The following is a 17,793-nucleotide window of genomic DNA, read 5'->3' on the forward strand; positions in this document are numbered from 1 at the left end:
CTTACATTGAAATTACTACAATAATAAGAAAGCTTTCAAGACTGTCTGTACCGTGTAATCAAGCAATTAAACTCTTGACCCATCTCATTGAACTTTTCTAGAAATAATTTTCCTTCCCTAAGTTATCTGTCAAGACAGGCTCTGATGGTCAGCAAGGAGAGACTAGATGTCAGGGAGAACAATTTATTCCATCACAGAACTGGTGCCTTCTTTAGTTAGATTATATTTATTTCTTGATATTTCATATCTTTCTCTTTTCAACTACAGCAGGAGCATAGATGACTACTTCAGACTAAATGCCTAATTTTGGTATTGGAAAAGTTAGATATGATGACCTTTGCCTAGACTGAAAATACAAAATGAATTCTTTTATAAGGACCTAAAATTGCTGTAACTGTACTGAATCAACCAGCAGTGATTGATGACTTCTCTTGGACTTATATGAATGTGTCAGAGGAACAATATTTTATTTACATCTGAGAACTTGACCTTTCTGAATTGCAGCTTTAATTCAGAGGGAAATAGAATAAGGAGAGAACTCTGAATAACATGAGTGAAGTACCCATAAGTCTGTACTGAGAGTCTTGGAATTTATGTTTGGTGCCTAAGAGCTGGATGAAAATATCTGCTGAGTGTGGTGGCACTGAGAGGGCATAAAAGTAGTGTGGAAAGGTTAGAACAAGACTTTAGATTGTCCCTAGTAACTAAACTGGGAATTACTGCTGAATCTTTTTGTCCAATAACGAAATCAATTTTTATCCTTTGCAATCTACTAAATTTTCCCAGAGTAGTAGAAGGTTGCAGGAGTCCATCAAAGGGTAGCCTTGGCAGTGCTGGGTTAATATTTGGACTAAATGATCTTAGAGGTCTTTTCCAACATAAATAGTTCCATGATTCTTTTCTTATTATTTCTATACAGCTAGAGAAATAAAGCCCATTTTGGTATTTAGTCATCAAATTGGAGATTGAAGGGAGAAATATATTCAAAATTGACCATCCCTTTTCCAGAAGCTCTTGGCATATCTTTATTATATTAATCAATTTTTATCCTTTGCAATCTACTAAATTTTCCCAGAGTAGTAGAAGGTTGCAGGAGTCCATCAAAGGCTACAGACAACAGATTTTAAATGCTGCAAGGCTGAGATTGTATTGGATATATCCCAAATTCACTAAGGATATGTATAGTGAAATTTACAGAGGGATGGTATATTGGTCATCTCTAAAATCCAGCTTTTCTCATGAGATTTTCTTTCTATGAGAATTAAACTGTGCAGGCTTTTATTTTTGTATTTTTTCTATTTTGATACTGTTTTACTGGGCAGTTTCTAGTATACAGTAGCTTGTCTTTTGCCTACACATAAACAATAAAAATCTTTGAAATCTACACTTTTTCTGACAGGTCCCCGTACACCTCCCAATATTTTTTAGTAGAAAGCGCAAGAAAGGCTGGAGTAAACCTTAGAATCTTTCTATTGACTTCTATGCTCTTTGCATTTGACTTCCATAACTACAGCTGCTCTTGGGGCACTTGAAATACTTTTATTAGACATCAGACAGGAAATAAAAGGTGTGTTCAGTGCTGTGGAAGTCCTTTGGTGCAGGCCATTACAGCTGAAATTTGGAAGCAGTTCACTTCTGTTAATTAATTTATACCAATCTATAACTCTCAAAACCAAGAGCTTGACATGTGTTTATTAAAAGTCTCCATGAACAGTCTTCAGGATATTTCATTAACCTGCCTCTTTAATATTACAAATACACACATACAGGTTTTCAAGGTACTTACTTAAGTATATTGCTTGTAACATCCTAGTGAACAAAATCTGAAATGGACTTCAGAACTAGTTTTAATTCCCAAATGGAAATAGCTGAGGGTACAGCTGCCTGAGTAAATGAAGCCCTGCTGGAAGTGGACACAGGCACTAAACTGTGGCCGTTCATACTGTTCTACATCCAGAACAGTTTTCAGTGTGGTTTTGTTCCAGGCCAACTAGCTCTGCCCCAGATGATTTCACTGAATATCTGGGGTCTTGGTGTGGGCCAAGGACTATTCCTTTAGGGCAGTTTGGATGCATTCATGCTGTTTTGGAGGCTAAGGCAATTCACTGTTACACACAGACCAGTCTGAGCCTCCTGCCCCAAGGACCAGAGAATAGGTCCTGGCACTACTCATTTCACTAATAAACACCTGAATTTTTTTGTCTTCCAAAGGCTGGTCCTGATTCTTCAAATTTAGGGATGTTCAATATCTTGACAGCTGCTGCCTTTCCTGTCTTGAAACTCTGTGCAAGTCCTATACTGGAAAACCAAAATTTTAAATTAAAAAAACATAGGAGAGCTGCAATATATGTCTGAAATAAAGATGTTCCCAGTTACATTTTTGCTATCTTGCATGATGGGAAGGAAATTACAAAACCTGGCAGCAGGTTTTACTGCTTTTTCACCATTTCAAACAGAATTCTGTCACAAAAGCAGTGTGCTAGGATGTGTATTCAAATCACCTCTGTTATTTTATGATTTGTCAGTGGGTAACAGGGGTGTTGCTTGGACTTCAAGATTTCCCTCCCCTTGTGCAATAATTAAGCTCTGCCAGCAGTACTCAAATGTAAGTTGGACTAGTTTGTGATTAAACTTAGGAGCACTTGGAAACACTGTCCTACATCAGGCAGGAGCAGAATATCAAACAGAGAACAAGCATCATTAGCATCCACTTTGAACTGAAGAGCAAATTTGATAATGTCTGCACTAATTTGGCATCTCTCTTCCCTCTGAACACTCCTTGTAACACAAGACAATAATTCCTGTGGCTTGTTTGTTACCAGCAATCACAGAACAATCTTAAATCAGTAAAGTGCGGTGCATCTTAACTGAATACTTTAAATTCATACAACAATTTGTATTTTGACACAACTATTTTTAAAAATCTTTTAAGGGATGTGAAAATCATTATTGGTGCATGCAGGAGACGTCTAGGTAAAACTGCAGTTATGTGGTCAATTTTTTCTTAATCCAAACAATTCAGTACATGTAGTAGAAGGAAATTTTTTTATTTTTCTAACATCACAGAAAAATTCCTTTTTTTTTTTCCCATGGAAATTATGAACTATCATTTTCTTAAGCAAATGTGAAAGAGTATGCATCATTGTAAAAAAAAGGAGAAAATTTTTCAACATGGGCTTTTTTCTTTCCCAACATTTCAATATTGCATATCCAGAAATTTAGATAATAAATTTCAACTCCGGTATTCCCCTGCACACTTTTTTCCCCCCTTCTCATTTTTTTTTTTTTTTAACATTTGGAAACCTCCTACATCTCTGAAAATGTTAATAGGCTAATTATCACTGAGTTAATTTGCAAGTCATATTCCCTCCTGCCCCCACATTAAAAAAAAAAAAAAGAAAATCTCCTCCCCCATTTTATTTTTCGGCAAGTTAAAAAAAAAAAAAAAAAAGGCAAGTGAACTTAGCCACAAAATAAGTCAAGGGAAAAATGAAGTACTAATTAAGAAAGCTGGGGTTTTATGCAAATGACTTCTTCACCGAAGACAGTCTAATGAATGTGCCCTGAGTCGATCCGTGTGCGTTTTCGCCAAGCTGACAGCTGGCTCGGAGGAAGGTCAGACAGAATCAAGCATGCACAGAGCATAATCCTTCAGATTGGCAGCTCTGCCCCCTGGTCACTGTTTGATTATCTCCCAAATTGCTGTATTTCACAGAGATAATGATTTTTTATGGTCACAGATTTGAAGACAACTGCTGTATCCTGAGGGTTGTCGTTCTGCAAGGAGACACTGCTGCTTCCTTCGGAGAAGAAATGCGGGGGTAAAAAAGTAGCTCTGTCTTTTTTCCCCTCTCTCTCCCCCACTTTCCTTTCCCCACCTCTCCTTTTTCTATTTATTTCTTCTATTTTTTAATTTATTTGCGTTTCTTGTGGCCAAGAGGAGCCCCCATTCCTAACCATTGCCTCGGTGTGTTCCAGTGATGTTCCGCCACAGACATTCCCGCGCTGAGCCCGGCCACATCTCACGGAGATAACAAAATTCTCCAATGAAGTATGAAAGAGCAAACATTCAGGAGCAGAGAAATCCGGGAGCGGGGGGGAGAGCCTCTGAAGGAATTCTCTGCACATGGTTGCTGTTCATTGCTGCTTGGTGACTTGCTGTCCTGATGGCCAGATATGTTGGGCCTCAGGGGGTTGTAAAAAACCATCATGGGCCTGGAAAGGGGATAAATGCCAGAGGCAGCAGTGGTGGAGATGATTTTCAAAACAGGACAGGTGCAGATGTACAAACAGCACAGCATCTCCCACGGTTCACATCCCTGACAGTGGCACCTGTGGATGGATTTTCCTTTGAATCTTAATACCCAAAGGGGTAAGTGCTTCTAAAAATGTAGGTAATCCAGAAAAAAAATGGCATTTAGTGCTCTGTGAAGGATTCAGTCAGAGAAACTCTATCTTAAAGAGCTGGTTGTGCATTATCTGATGAAATGCTTTTCCCTTGGAAAAAATGTTATCAAAAGCAAGCTTTGCAATAGAAGATGTTTGCCAAGATAGGCAAGGGCAGAAATTCTAGAAAAAGGAAAAAATACAATTTCATGTGTAAGAAGTGTGTTGTCCTCCTTTGTCTCAAACCATTAAAAAACATATCTGGGTCGTTTGGTCACTTCATGGACAGATTGAGGCACCCAACTAGAAACTAAGAATTTATTGATTTTTTTTATTTATGAATCTCTTTCTTCGATATTTCAGATGCCCATTAATTTATTTATTAGTTTTAATTTCCTTACATATCAGTAGAAATAGAGGATATTTTATGAGTGTGGATGGATGCTGACTGCTAGAACAACAATTCTTATGTTAGGTGAGTTACCTCTTTTGACTTAGTGGATCAAAAAATAATGCTTTGGATGAAAGAGAATGGATCAGAGGTAAATTCTCAACACAGTTTCATTCAGAGCTGTAGTTGGAAACTCCAACTGTTTCAAACACTACCGTGAAGGTGTCAAAAAAGGGATGTCAAATCTTTCCTCTGGTTCAGGGCAAGAGGAAACCAATTCTCTACACACCCACTCTATCCCCAAATGCTTCATACGGAAGGCATGAGAAAAACAGAGCAAGAAATACTCTTCCGTGAGTATGCAGGGATTATTTTGATCCTTGCACTTGGATATGAATGATTTTGAGGGGCTCACAAGGAACAGACTTTCTGGAAGAGCAGTAAATTCTAATTCTCAGAGAAAAGAAGATAAAGTTGCCTCATGTCTATACACATGGAAAGATTGGTTGGGTATCTCCTGGACAAAGAGGAAGCCTGAGAACAGGACTGGTAGGAACGTCTTCCCAGCACCAGTAAATCTAACAGGGTAAGAGGGAATATCCAGAGGGAAAGAAGAAAACAGATATGAGTTGAGTCAGATCCACTGAGGATGTTTGTTTGTTTGGAAAATGTCCTATTTCAAAACTGGTCTGACAATACTAAGAACTCCCTCTTCCCTGTGAAGGTGGGGAGGCCCTGGCACAGGTTGCTCAGAGAAGCTGCGGCTGCTTCATCCCTGGAAGAGACCAAGGCCAGGTTGGATGGGACTTGGAGCAACCCGGGACAGTGGAAGTTGTGCCCGCCCATGGCACTCCCATGGCAGGGGGTTGGACTGAGATGAATTTTAAGGACTTTTGAAACTCAAGCCATTAATTCTATGACTCTTTGAAATCATTGTAGCACTGACTGATGATCCTCAAGCCACAGTGGAGACAATACAAGCAAAAATGAGGAAAAGTGCTTCAGCAATGAGTTGAACAGCACCAAGTTGAGATGTCTGGAAAATTTGGAGCAGATGATTAGCACTGCCTTGGAAACTCCATATTTCTATCAGTCCTTCTATCCAGACCTCCACTGTACACACTGAACCTGTTACTGGAGGAGCATGACATCCAGCTATAAGCATAGAAGGGGAAATCACTTTTGCTTCTACAAGGAGATGAACTGAAATGAACAATTCATGAATCAGAGTGTTCCTTTCCTGTCCATACATACAGGAACTCAAGCACAGACTGACTTGATCTTTTCAGCCTCTGTCTATCCTTGCTTGAATAGGTTTCCTCCTTTATTATCCTCAATATGTTCAAAGGCTTGCAGGGAAATAATGCAAGAGCCCTCCTGTGGCTGATTTTAACACCTACCATTCACATCCTTACAGCTGTAAGATGTCAATAGTCAAGTGACCAGAAATTTCTGCTTTTAATAATGCAAAATATCCTCTGAGTTATGGATGGAAAAAGCTGGCTATGCTAAACTATCTCCAGGCCTGGATAGAGATACATCCTACAGTCAATTCACACTTATTTTTCTAGGCACCATCCTAGCATTTTTTAAATTCCCACACACTGTTGCTCACAACACTATTCTAAGCAAAGAGCTCACCCTCAAAACAAGTTTCTCTAGAAATTCACCCACAATTTCACATGGGAAAAGGGGATCCAACTAAACCCTCTCCTAGTTCCTCACATATTTGTTTTCAGTCTTTAGAGCCTGCAATCTTCCAATGTCTGTAGACTATTGCATCCCCTCAGGGCTGTATGAAGTGCTTTTAATCCCTTCTTTTAAATGGATCCCTCACAAGTCCCCACTCTTCCCCAAATGCATTTGTTCTTTTTTTTTTTTTTTTTTTAAGTCCTAAAGAACTATCCAGATGGATGAGGCACTCCCACTTGGTTGGATCAGAGTTTACTACCAAAGAATGGCTCCTCTGCTGAATTATGTGAGGACATTGCATTGGCGGCCTTAGATTACACAAATCACAATGGCATTTTCTTGACCCAGGACTCATGGCTGGGCTTTAAGTTTTGCGTGTGTATAATTTTCCTAAATCTTCTCCATTATTAATTTTTGGTTGTAGTACATCTTCTTTGCTCAGTGCGGGATTTGGTTTCCTTAAATCATTCTCTGCATGAAGACAAGAGTAACTTGCCAAGTCAGGAGAGTCAGTGATGCTCACAGGGGGCTGAGCTGTCTTAAGCAGGCAGCACAAGAATGGCAGAGTAGCTAAAGATGTCTCAAAACTCCAGCCTACATTGACAACCAGCAGCTTGTTCCTCCACCAAAGCTCTCAGGAGCAGAATTCAGATGAGAACTTGTAGTGTGGTTACTATGCTCCACCAAAAACCAGAAGACACAAACCAAGATTTTGATTCAGATAGCACAAAAAGAGTGTTAAGACTCTCAGACTAAATGAAAGTGTATTTATTTTATCATCTGAATCACTTATGGTTATTCTGGCTGCCTGCCCACCGGCCAAAACTTGGAGAAGAAATCACAGTGTGGTAGGATCCTGGAGGAAAATAAATAAAATCCCTCAGGCTATTAGAATAGTTGGCATTAGCCCTGTAGAAAAGAAATAATTTCTTTGCTAACTAATAAAGTGTATGAACAGTGTGAGCCCTGGATAGCTGTGGTGGGAGAGATTAAGATTCAGGTTAGTGCTGTCTTTCATGCAGACTAGGGATTTTTACTGCACTTTTTCATATCACACATGAATGCCCCAAGCACCAGCCAAAAGATCTTTCAAAGTGGGTGATCAGCAATTCTTTTCCTGATGCAAGAAACTGCTTCTGCAGCTTCTGTAAGAACAGGTGAATACATTACCTGACAAAATTAATTTTGACAAAATAAAAGTTTGTCTACATATAATGATTTAAGGAGGAAACGCCTGACTTTCTTTAGGAACTTGTCTTTTTATATCATTGATTTGACAAAAAATCTGAAGTCTACAGGAAAAATGAACTCTGTTGCCTGTCTCATTTCAGATCTAAGCCACAAATCTGCAAGCACAGCATAAGGAGTTGTATATGTTTTCAGTGAAAAAGAAATCAAGAAAAATACTCACATTTTGGAAAATATGAAAGAAATGGAACAAACCCATAATCTGAGTGAATCTGTAAGCACCAGCAGACAATGTTCAACATCATTAATTGACAACAGCACCACTAGGTTAGATGAACTCTTAAGAGAAGCAGGGAATGATGCTGCAGGACACAATGAATAGATTATCCAAAAGGACTTCTCACTGGTACAACACTGGTACAGAGCCAAGGTGGTAGTGGAAGCACTGAATCTTTAAATGCTTTTTAGGGGTTTTCAGAGCTTGAGTCTGAATATGTCTCAATGAACAACTAAGAATTCTGCATAAAACTAAATAAATTGGAAAGAAACTAAAGTTGGTCATGAGGTGAAAATTGTTGGTCTCAGTGGTAGAGTACATTTATTGATACAATTAGTGATCTAATGTGTGGAAATTTATTGTCCTCATTAATGTCCAGTAACTCAGTTGAAACTGTTTATTGATGACTTCCAGAGGCAAAGAATACCAGAAACAGGGAAATGAAGGAGTCAAACACTTCAATTCCCTGTGCAAATGAAGTCTAGTTTTCATTTGAGACAGAGACTACAAGGGAAAATGTGTAGATTCGGGGTTTTGGAACAAATCAGAACTTCTTCCCAGCTGTATGTAGCTGAGGCTCCAAGATCAAGAGCAATGCTCCTTTTAGGCATGCTCTGGTCCCTCATGCTGCTCTCAACCAGGTCTAGCTGGCTCCCAGCTCAAGCAGGGCAAAGTGTTCCTATTCCTGGAAGTGTCCAAGGCCAGGCTGGACAGGGCTTGGAGCAACCTGGGATAGTGGAAGGTGTCCCTGCCCATGGCAGGGGTGGAACTGGGTAAGGTTTAAGGTCCCTTTCAACCCAAACCATTCTGTGATTCTGTGATCACTGAAGTTTCTATCATCCCAGCAGAGTCAGTGCAGAAAACCATACAGTACCCACTGAGGGGCTGTGGTTTGCTCTTCGGAGAGAGCACACCCTTTCTTTCATCGAGTCTGTGTTCATAGGCTACCTGAACAGTCTTTGGAAATGTCTAAAGTAGGGAATCTGATTATTACACAGCATTTCTACTCAAAGAAGCCGAATGGCCATTCTTATCACTGATCTTCCCTCTGTAAAGACTTTGTCAGCTGGGCTGCATTTGCTACAAAGCTCTGCATTGTAAAAAGTGTACACCACTGTGCTTTATTGTTTTTTTATGGTGTTCCTGGTAAAAAAATGAGGTAGTTTGTAATCTTGACAGTCTTCAGATGATGTTTGCATTGGCCCACTTTGTTTTTATGCAGACTATGTGTAAAGAAAGCATAAACTTCTTTGGAGAAGCTGTAAAGTGAAGGCTCAAGCTGCATCTCCATGGGGGGAGGGAAAGAAGGGAGGGCAGGGTGATCTATCCCAATCAATTAGAAATACCCTGCAAATTAGGCAGACATCAGTTGTACAACTTCACCCATCCTCCCCAGCCATGCCCCTGGATAAAAGAGAGAGCCACAATGGTAGTTAAAACAATTATCATCCAGTGGAGCTTGATTCTAAACTGCTCTGCTAGGAAGTGGCAAGGAGCATTCAGCTCCTGACGCAGCAAGCAATCGCTTTTTCTTCCCCTTGGGTAGAGAAGCTCCTGGCTTTTTAAGCAATTCTGTACCTCTGAACTAGTCCTTGCAGGGCTTTGGGGTAGCATGCCAGTGGCACTGGATCCCATTATCATCATTGCATGTCACTGGAGGCAACAACAGGAAAGAGCTGCAGAAAGGGCTGGGAATGAGAGGAGACATTAATAACAGCACACTGCTCTGTGCTGACAAAAGCAGGAGAAGGTATTGTCAGGGTTGCTGGAGAGGGGAAGGAAGGAGGAAAGGTGGAAACAAAAGATATAAAAATGAACTAATATAGGATAGAAGCAGTTATGCAATAACCTTGGGTAGAAAAGTAGTACCAGGTAATAACAGCTGTAAAGGCAGGTTCAGTTTCTATTTTTTTTATGTTTGTCAAATCACTTAGGATCGGGTTTGCAAAAAATTATCTGTGTATCTCAAAGACAGATAAATTAAAAGCTGAGCTTCCAGAAGTCCTTAAATAAATGAGGATTCTTTCCCAATGTTAAGGGGAAGTAAAAATGCTCACCATAAAAAACACAAATGCTGCATCTTTGCTGACCCATGCTGCTACAATTTCTTGGCCTCTTGGCTTCCTTAGCAGCCTTCCAAGGACTTCCAGACTAGAAGGGCTTCAAGAGCAAGAGAGGGACTTTTAGCAAGGACATGGAGTAACAGGACAAAGGAATGTCCTTAAGCTGCAAGAGGAAGATTTGAATTGGATATTAGAAATAAATTCTTCCCTGTGAGGGTGGTGAGGCCCTCACACAGGCTGCCCAGAGAAGCTGTGGCTGCCCCATCCCTGGAATTGTTTAAGGTAAGTTTGGATAGGGCTTGGAGTAACCTGGGATAGTGGAATTTGTCTCTGCCCATGGGAGGGAGCTGAAACTGGGCTGGGAGGGTCAATAAGGCCCCTTCCAACCCAAACCACGCCACAATTCTATTCTAGGCCAGCTGGCACAGTCTAAATGCATCCATCCTTGCTACATAAAACCTTCTAAATCTAACCTAATAAACTGTAGGTGGACTCCCCACCGACTGCTCTTGCTGATATCATCTCCAGTTGTACACTTTCTTCAAGATCTCAATGCTAATAAACTGGAAAAAAAAATCACTGAACAAATATCCATAATTTCTGGCTGCATCCCAGATTTCTTTCCCGCCAGGTTATCCAGCCTTATGTCAATTTACTGGAGGCACACAGCCAAAAGTTGTAAGGTTTCTGTAGCATTCTTCAAAAATCCAAGTCAAAACCAGAAATATGGAATGAGGTTCACTTTCCACCACCTTCAAGATCTTGTTGCCATCATCTTCCTCATTCAGCTTTGGTTCTCAGGAAGTGAAAGGAAGTCAAACTACTAAAATGCAAGTAGTGTGATCAATTTTAGCTGTTTTTTAGACATAATTTTCACCCTTAACCAGTTTTTCTCCTCTGACTTAATGGGAATCCAGGAAGTCACCCTGAATACCAACAGTTGCATCATAGACTTCAGTTTCACTCTGATGATTCTGACTTTGACATTCAGCCCTCACTTTGACATCCTTTGCTGCTTCATCACACAATAAGGATTGTCTTATTTCCAAATCTTTGTTCTCATCATCGATCTCTACATATAAAATTGATTAATTTCCACCAGCCAGCTCCAATTATCTCCCAATTATAGGCAGCTCTTAGATATTTTAAATCAAAGGGGACCATTATGATGATTAGTCTAATTTCTGTCATTGCAAGGAAAGTGAATGTGATCCATTTTGTCCAGTTTTGAGTCCCATTAAATGCACTTTCAGTTTGAGCAGTGTCAATTTAGTAGTGGCTGCTGCCCAAACTAAACATCAGGAACTATAAAGGTCTGCTTTGCTTTCTGAATATAAATCTCTTTCCAAATCTAAATGGTCTATTATTTAATCTCCAGATCTGTTGCATTCCCAGAGTGGCCAAAAATATAAAATATTGAAAATGGGCAATTTCTGGCTGGAAGACGAGATCTTTAAAATATCTTGATGTTGCAACAGCCTTTTTGAGAGGGCTGTTGAAATGCAGCATTCATCACTGACATGGACATGAGCCTTGAGCTCCTTTCTAGGTGAAATATCCAGATTCTGGTTACTGCGTGGGTGCAGTCTGCATTCTTCTCCATGGATGTACCCTTGCAGAATGAAAAGTTCTTAGCAAAGAACTTTTCCTTGGAAAGCAATGGCTGCTATGTTTCTTTTCTCCCATTTGTATTCTTATGAAATGCAGGAGCAAGGGCTTCCCTCTTAGATGTCCACAGCTTCCTGAGGAGGGGAAGTGGTGAGTCCTGATCTTTGCTGTGTGGTATGAACTGATAAGACACATAGGAATGGTTCAAAGCTGTACCAGAAGAGGTTTAGATTGAACACTGGGAGGTTTTTCATGGCCAAGAGGCTGCTCAAACACTGGAATAGGCTTTCTAGAGAGGGGTTGATGTCCAAGGCCTGTCAGCATTTAAGATACACTTGGACGGTGCCTTAACAGCATGTCTTGGTCAGCCTTGAACTTGTCAAGGATTTGACCAGATGATCATTGTAGATCCTTTCCGACTGAAATAGTTCTGCTCTATTCTATTCTAGTGTGTTCTAACCTGGAGCTTTTGTTTTCAAATATGGACTACAGAAGACCTGGAAAAAATTGTGAGAATTAGTAGCACATCTTTTTTTTCCCCATGACAGATTTCGGCCAGCACACACACTTTTTGTTACCTTTGGTACCTAAAACCTCAAGGCAGAAGCACTGGGACAGCTCCATGTAGGCCGGAGCCAGAAATCAGTCATGGCCAAAATAAACACAGAAAATAGCTTAGGTAAAAACAAAGAGAAAAATACACCCTGAATTTATTCCTGCCACAGACAATTTAAAGCATGGACAAGGTCTTATTACCCAAAATCAGGATTACACCAGCAACCCAGTAGGTGTTGGATTACTTGGGATCAGTTAAGGCCTCTGCTGACTTTGTCATTGCCTCCACCAAACTGTCCTTAGCCCAAAAGCAGACTCAGCTAAGGACACAGCTATCTAACTTCCAGAACATATCCCATCCACATGCCTGGGCAGACATTTAGGAAAGCTTTTCAAGAAGATTTTTTATATCATTATCATCAGCAGTTTTTCCTTATGGATGTTTGTAATAAATAAATGCTTGGTATGGGTACACTTACAACAGGGAGGAAGGAAGGGTAGGGGGAGGGTTATGTTCTCATTTCTTGGCAGATATAAAAACCCACCAAACTATTCATATTTAGTTCTTTTTGGAATAAATAAAAAACAAACAAACATCACAATGCACCCAAAGGCTTTGCATAGCTGGAAGCTTTATTGATTCATATACCACCCACATAATCTGCCAAAATGCGCTACAGTTTTTATTTTTTAAAATTTTTTTATATCTTCTACACAGAAAAGTCTAACCCTCCAAGCTCATTTATCCAAGGGAAAATAATTAAATAAATCCTTTAAACACTACTAAACCTACTCTGGGAGAGGCTTTTGGTTGTGGTTCAAAGGAAATGCATTCTCTTGTCCTGTGGGAGTTGAATAAATTGTTGGGAAAATCATGCCCAGCCCACGTAAAAGAGATGACTTCTGTCTGTCATAGCTGTCAGCAAACTGAGGTTGTTAGAATAGAGTTCCTGGCAAGGGAAAAGTTCATATCAGGTCACTAAATTTCAGTATAGTCCCTGGAATCACGTCATCGCCAAATACCAACAGTTATGTGGAAAATGAAGCCTGGTCTTTTGAAAAAATTGCTCTGACTTCTGTTTTGAGTGGGAACAGGAAGAGGAAAGATCCCTTCATATGTGCTGTGTGAGAGCATGGAGGCTTCAGGGGGTCTCAGTGTGAAGGGAAGAATGGTGGAAGTGGGATTAAGTATGGGAAGTTGCAGAACTTCTGCTCTTTCTGTTCAAATTAAATGCGGTTTTCTGGTGCGGTCAGGTGTGGTATTAGCTAAGTTCAAAGTGTCCACCCAAATCTTGGGATTGCTCTGTTCCTGGGGAAAATTGGCACAAAAGAGTTTTCACATACATAATTTTTGGGGTTTTTTCCAAAACTGGATGGATGTATCTAGACTGTTTTCTGGGAGTAATCCCTAGTGCTAGGTCATGAACAGTATGTGAAAAAACCCCATGCCATGCCAAATATTTAGGAATGGTGCAATCCCAGTGCCAGAACTGCCATAAGGCAGAATGACAATATTGAAGGGATCTGAGTTGTTGTTTGATGCCCCATCCCTGGAAGTCTTCAAGGCCAAGCTGGACAGAGTTTGGAGCAACCTGGAATAGAGGAAGGTGCCCCTACCCATGGCAGGAAGTTGGAATGAGGTGATCTTTATTTTCCCTTCAAACCCAAAACACTCTGTGATTTTATGTTTCTGTGACTCTGCTGAAATCAGAATTGCTTTTCCCTTCCTACACACAGGAATAAAGTCCTACCTGGTGAGAAACAATAAGAGCCTTGGTTCATTTTCCTGCATTTAAAAAGTTAAGACTAAATTAGAAAAAAAGCTGAGATCGCGTAAATCCAAGCCACGTGTATTAAACAGAAAACCATCCTTCAGAGTGCCTAAATTAGTTCGTCAATAAGATGCTTGAAGGGCAAGATTTCATACTTGCAGACCATTGCCAGCAAAATATAAAAAGGAACAAGGCATTTATGGAATTGTATATTTCTTGGATGGCAGTTTAAAAATTAGACTTAATTGAAGGCTAAAAAGAAAGCATTTTCATTGTTGGGAATGAAGGGTTTAAAAAAGAATTAAAGAAATTTTCAACTTGGGTGTAGGGCATAATTACAAAAACATTAAAGCAAATAATTGGTAGCACTGTAATTTTTTCCTCCCCAGGTAACTACCATATGTATTACACAGTGAATCATTGACTCTGTCCCTCCTATCATTAATTACTGTGATGCATAAATAATTGGAAAATTATATGTTCCAAAAATGATTTAGTAATACATTTTATGCAACTAATAAGCACAGGCTTTTAATCATCACTAGACATGTTATGATAAATTTTGCTCTCCATCTCAACTCTTCTGTTATCTCTCACTTATACGGCTGCCATCTCCTTGCATGCAAATACTACTAAGCCACTTGACATCACATACTTCCCAGTAGATGCTTTTTACTGGGCTTTATTCTGCTTGACATTTTTGGTGTTGATATTTTGGCTTGAAATTCATTTGAGGGTATCCTTAGCCTCACAGAAACACATTAAACTATTTATCCCCAAACCATAAACTATTGTTTAATTTAAATGGAAATATCTTAATCTGTTTTTTTTTTTTTTTTTTCCCATCCATTTGAAACAGTCTGTACCTTTTGTTTTGCACAGTGGGGATATTTCAAATCTGCTGCTATAGATTGAACTGAAATAGCTGAAAATCTACTCTTTTTAATTAGAAACAGTAAAACATATTTTAACATGTGCTGATCATCATGGTACGTGTTATTTTCTTTCTTCAGGTTTAACACATTATGTTTGACACTCCATCATCAAGTTATATGACTCAACACCTTAAGGAACAACTCAGCCTGGAAAAGCACAAGAACCACTGATATGTCAAGATGTTATTTCAAGTTCAACCCAAGCAACACAACCTGTCAAAACTGTTCAAATTAAATTTCCCACTCTGCAGCTAATCATTCGTGCTTACTTTTAGTGCTGTTTACAGTTGTAATACTCACAGAATTTGCAGCTCTTGCACACAACACAGAAATTCGGGTATGTGACTGACTAAGTGAAGGTGATAATGAAATAGTTTTGTTGATTAAACTGTCTTCAAATAAGTACAGAGTTCATAAGAATTTAATAAAATCATATAATATCCAGAGTTTTATCCAATTGTACTTCAGTTAGACACTTGCAAAACAATTAACTACACAAACTATTAAAAATGTTTATTTCTAAGCCAAGAAAAGCACAGTAGGCTCTATCTTTGGAGACCCTAATACTACACTCTTGAACCTTCTATCTCTTCGTCTTCAAGTAAATGAATAAAAAATAGTGTTTCCCATTTATTCATAGCTCATGTCAGACAGCTCAATAGCTCAAGTCTGGGTTTCTGCATGGTTCAGGCTGATGCAGCACAAGGAGGAACCAAGCACAAGACATGGTCTTTATTGATTGACTGAACATGAAAATTATTAAGCTGTGTGAGACCATTTCAAATCAACTTGTGCCTTTGTGAGGCTGAAGGAGTTACAAATATTGGATCAGATTTAGTAACTAAATTGAGAGGGGATTCAGTCTACCTTAGCCTATGAAATAGAATGGTTTAAGTTGGAAGGGACCATCCAGTTCCAGCCCCCTGCCATGGGCAAGGACACCTTCCACTATCCCAGGCTGCTCCAAGCCCTGTCCAGCTTGGCCTTGGACACTTCCAGGGATGGGGCAGCCACAGCTGCTCTGGAAAACCTGTGCCAGGTCCTCACCAACCTCAGAGGGAAGAATGCCTTCCCAATATCTAATCTAAACTTGCCCTCCTTCAGCTTAAATATGACATCTCATACTTCATGAATGTAAAGGGTGACTACCACCTTGGTATCTCCTGCAAGTCAGGGACTGGCTGAGAAAGAGGCATTTCTTTCAGGTGATCACCTGGTTGTAAAGGTTTATTTTGAATTCCTGCTATGTATCTTGTTCCTATTCTGAGGAGGAGATGCCACACCTGGAATCTCAGCTCTACCCCTTTGGAAATCTTCACATGCCTCAAGTAACCCCTTTTGATTCAGCCAGACTGCTTCTGCTACCCTTAGATGAGGGACTTGTGGAGAACAAGTGCTAGGAGTTCCAGGGAGGGGGATTCCAAGAAAGTCTTTGTATAAAAAAACATGTCCTGACCTTATGGAAGTAATTCATAGATGGAAATCTGGATTGATTTTGGGAGGAAAGGCTCAGCCACTGAAGTCAATGAGACAAATCTGTGCCTGCAGAAAATGTGTGCAAGGAAAGGAGTCTAAAGTTGACTTTTTAATTTTGTTGTGACTCAAGTCATGACGGGAAACACTGCAGGAATTCAGGGGTCTTTTTCGCAGTGAAATTCATCAACATTTGAAATAATCTCTGGCAAGAACATGATATAAGAAAGTTCAACTTAACCATAACAACTTCTATCCTCCTTTCATTGACAACAGCCTTGAAAACAGACGCTGGAGATGTGTGGAACATTGACGGTGGAAATGAGAGAACTGGAATCCTTTCCCCATTTCCTCCACACAACAACCTGCTTGCCTGTCAGGTGCCAATCCCTCAAAGCATCTTGTGTTCCATGTGAAAGAGGTGCAGTGTCTGTGGCAACATTTACTCCATTCAATCTCCTCACAGGAGGCTGATTTGTGAACAGGTACAACCGGTGTCTGACTGTCCTGTCTCACTTAAGTTTGCTTGGTTTAAAATAATCTCTTTTTTTGCTTTCAGTATGCATAGCTGTTGAACTTCCATGGCAGGGGGTGGAACTGGACAATCCTTAAGAGCTCTTGCGACCCAATTAATTCCACAGTTCTGTGATTCCATGGAAGAGTTTAAGAGACCATGACCATGCTCTGCAACCTCTTACTTTACTATTCCAGACTACAGTGGACTGGAATCTCAATAGAAGGGAATAACAGGCAGCAATACTGGGTCAGTGATATTTTTGAGGGAGTTCCAGGTTTGGAAAGGTTAATATGGCTACAGGATACTGCCTATCATCACAGGGAAATAGTAAGGAAGGAGGAAAATGGTCTACAATACAGTGTTCTCATGTCCTTAATAGCAGTAAAATAGGTTGGAAAATTGCTCCCAGATAGGTGGGAGAAAACATCTTATCGTCAGAGACTTGAAGAGCCCAGGCTTATCAAAAAGAAAATGAAGACACAGCAGCACTACTTTTTCAAGGAGAAACTACCCTGAACTAACAGGCTGTTTAATCAAGCAGGTAAAGGCATAACAAAATCCTGTGGCTGAAAGCTGGAAGCAGAGAAATTCGAATGAAGAATTAGATACACATTTTAAACTGTGAGGACAATGTGGAACTGGAACATATTTCCAGGGAAAGGGATGGAGTTTCCAACATTCAGTGCCTCTAGATCAGGTGTAGATAAACTTCTTTAGGAACTTTAATCAAGACACTAAACTGAAAACAGAGGGAAATGTTAATGCCTTTCCAATGGCTTTCATGTAATGAGAGTGGATTAGAAAATGCATCTTCAAGGCCTCAAGACCTGTGAATTCTTCATTCTTATCCCAGTGGGATCCAAACATGAAAGTGGACTTCAGCAGCCTTTGTGAGATGAGTAGGACAGAGAAAAAGCAGGAGCAATTCAAGGGAAA

This window comes from Pyrgilauda ruficollis, unplaced genomic scaffold (genome assembly GCF_017590135.1).
Source record: "Pyrgilauda ruficollis isolate IOZ18807 unplaced genomic scaffold, ASM1759013v1 scaffold54, whole genome shotgun sequence".
Taxonomy (NCBI): Eukaryota; Metazoa; Chordata; class Aves; order Passeriformes; family Passeridae; genus Pyrgilauda; species Pyrgilauda ruficollis.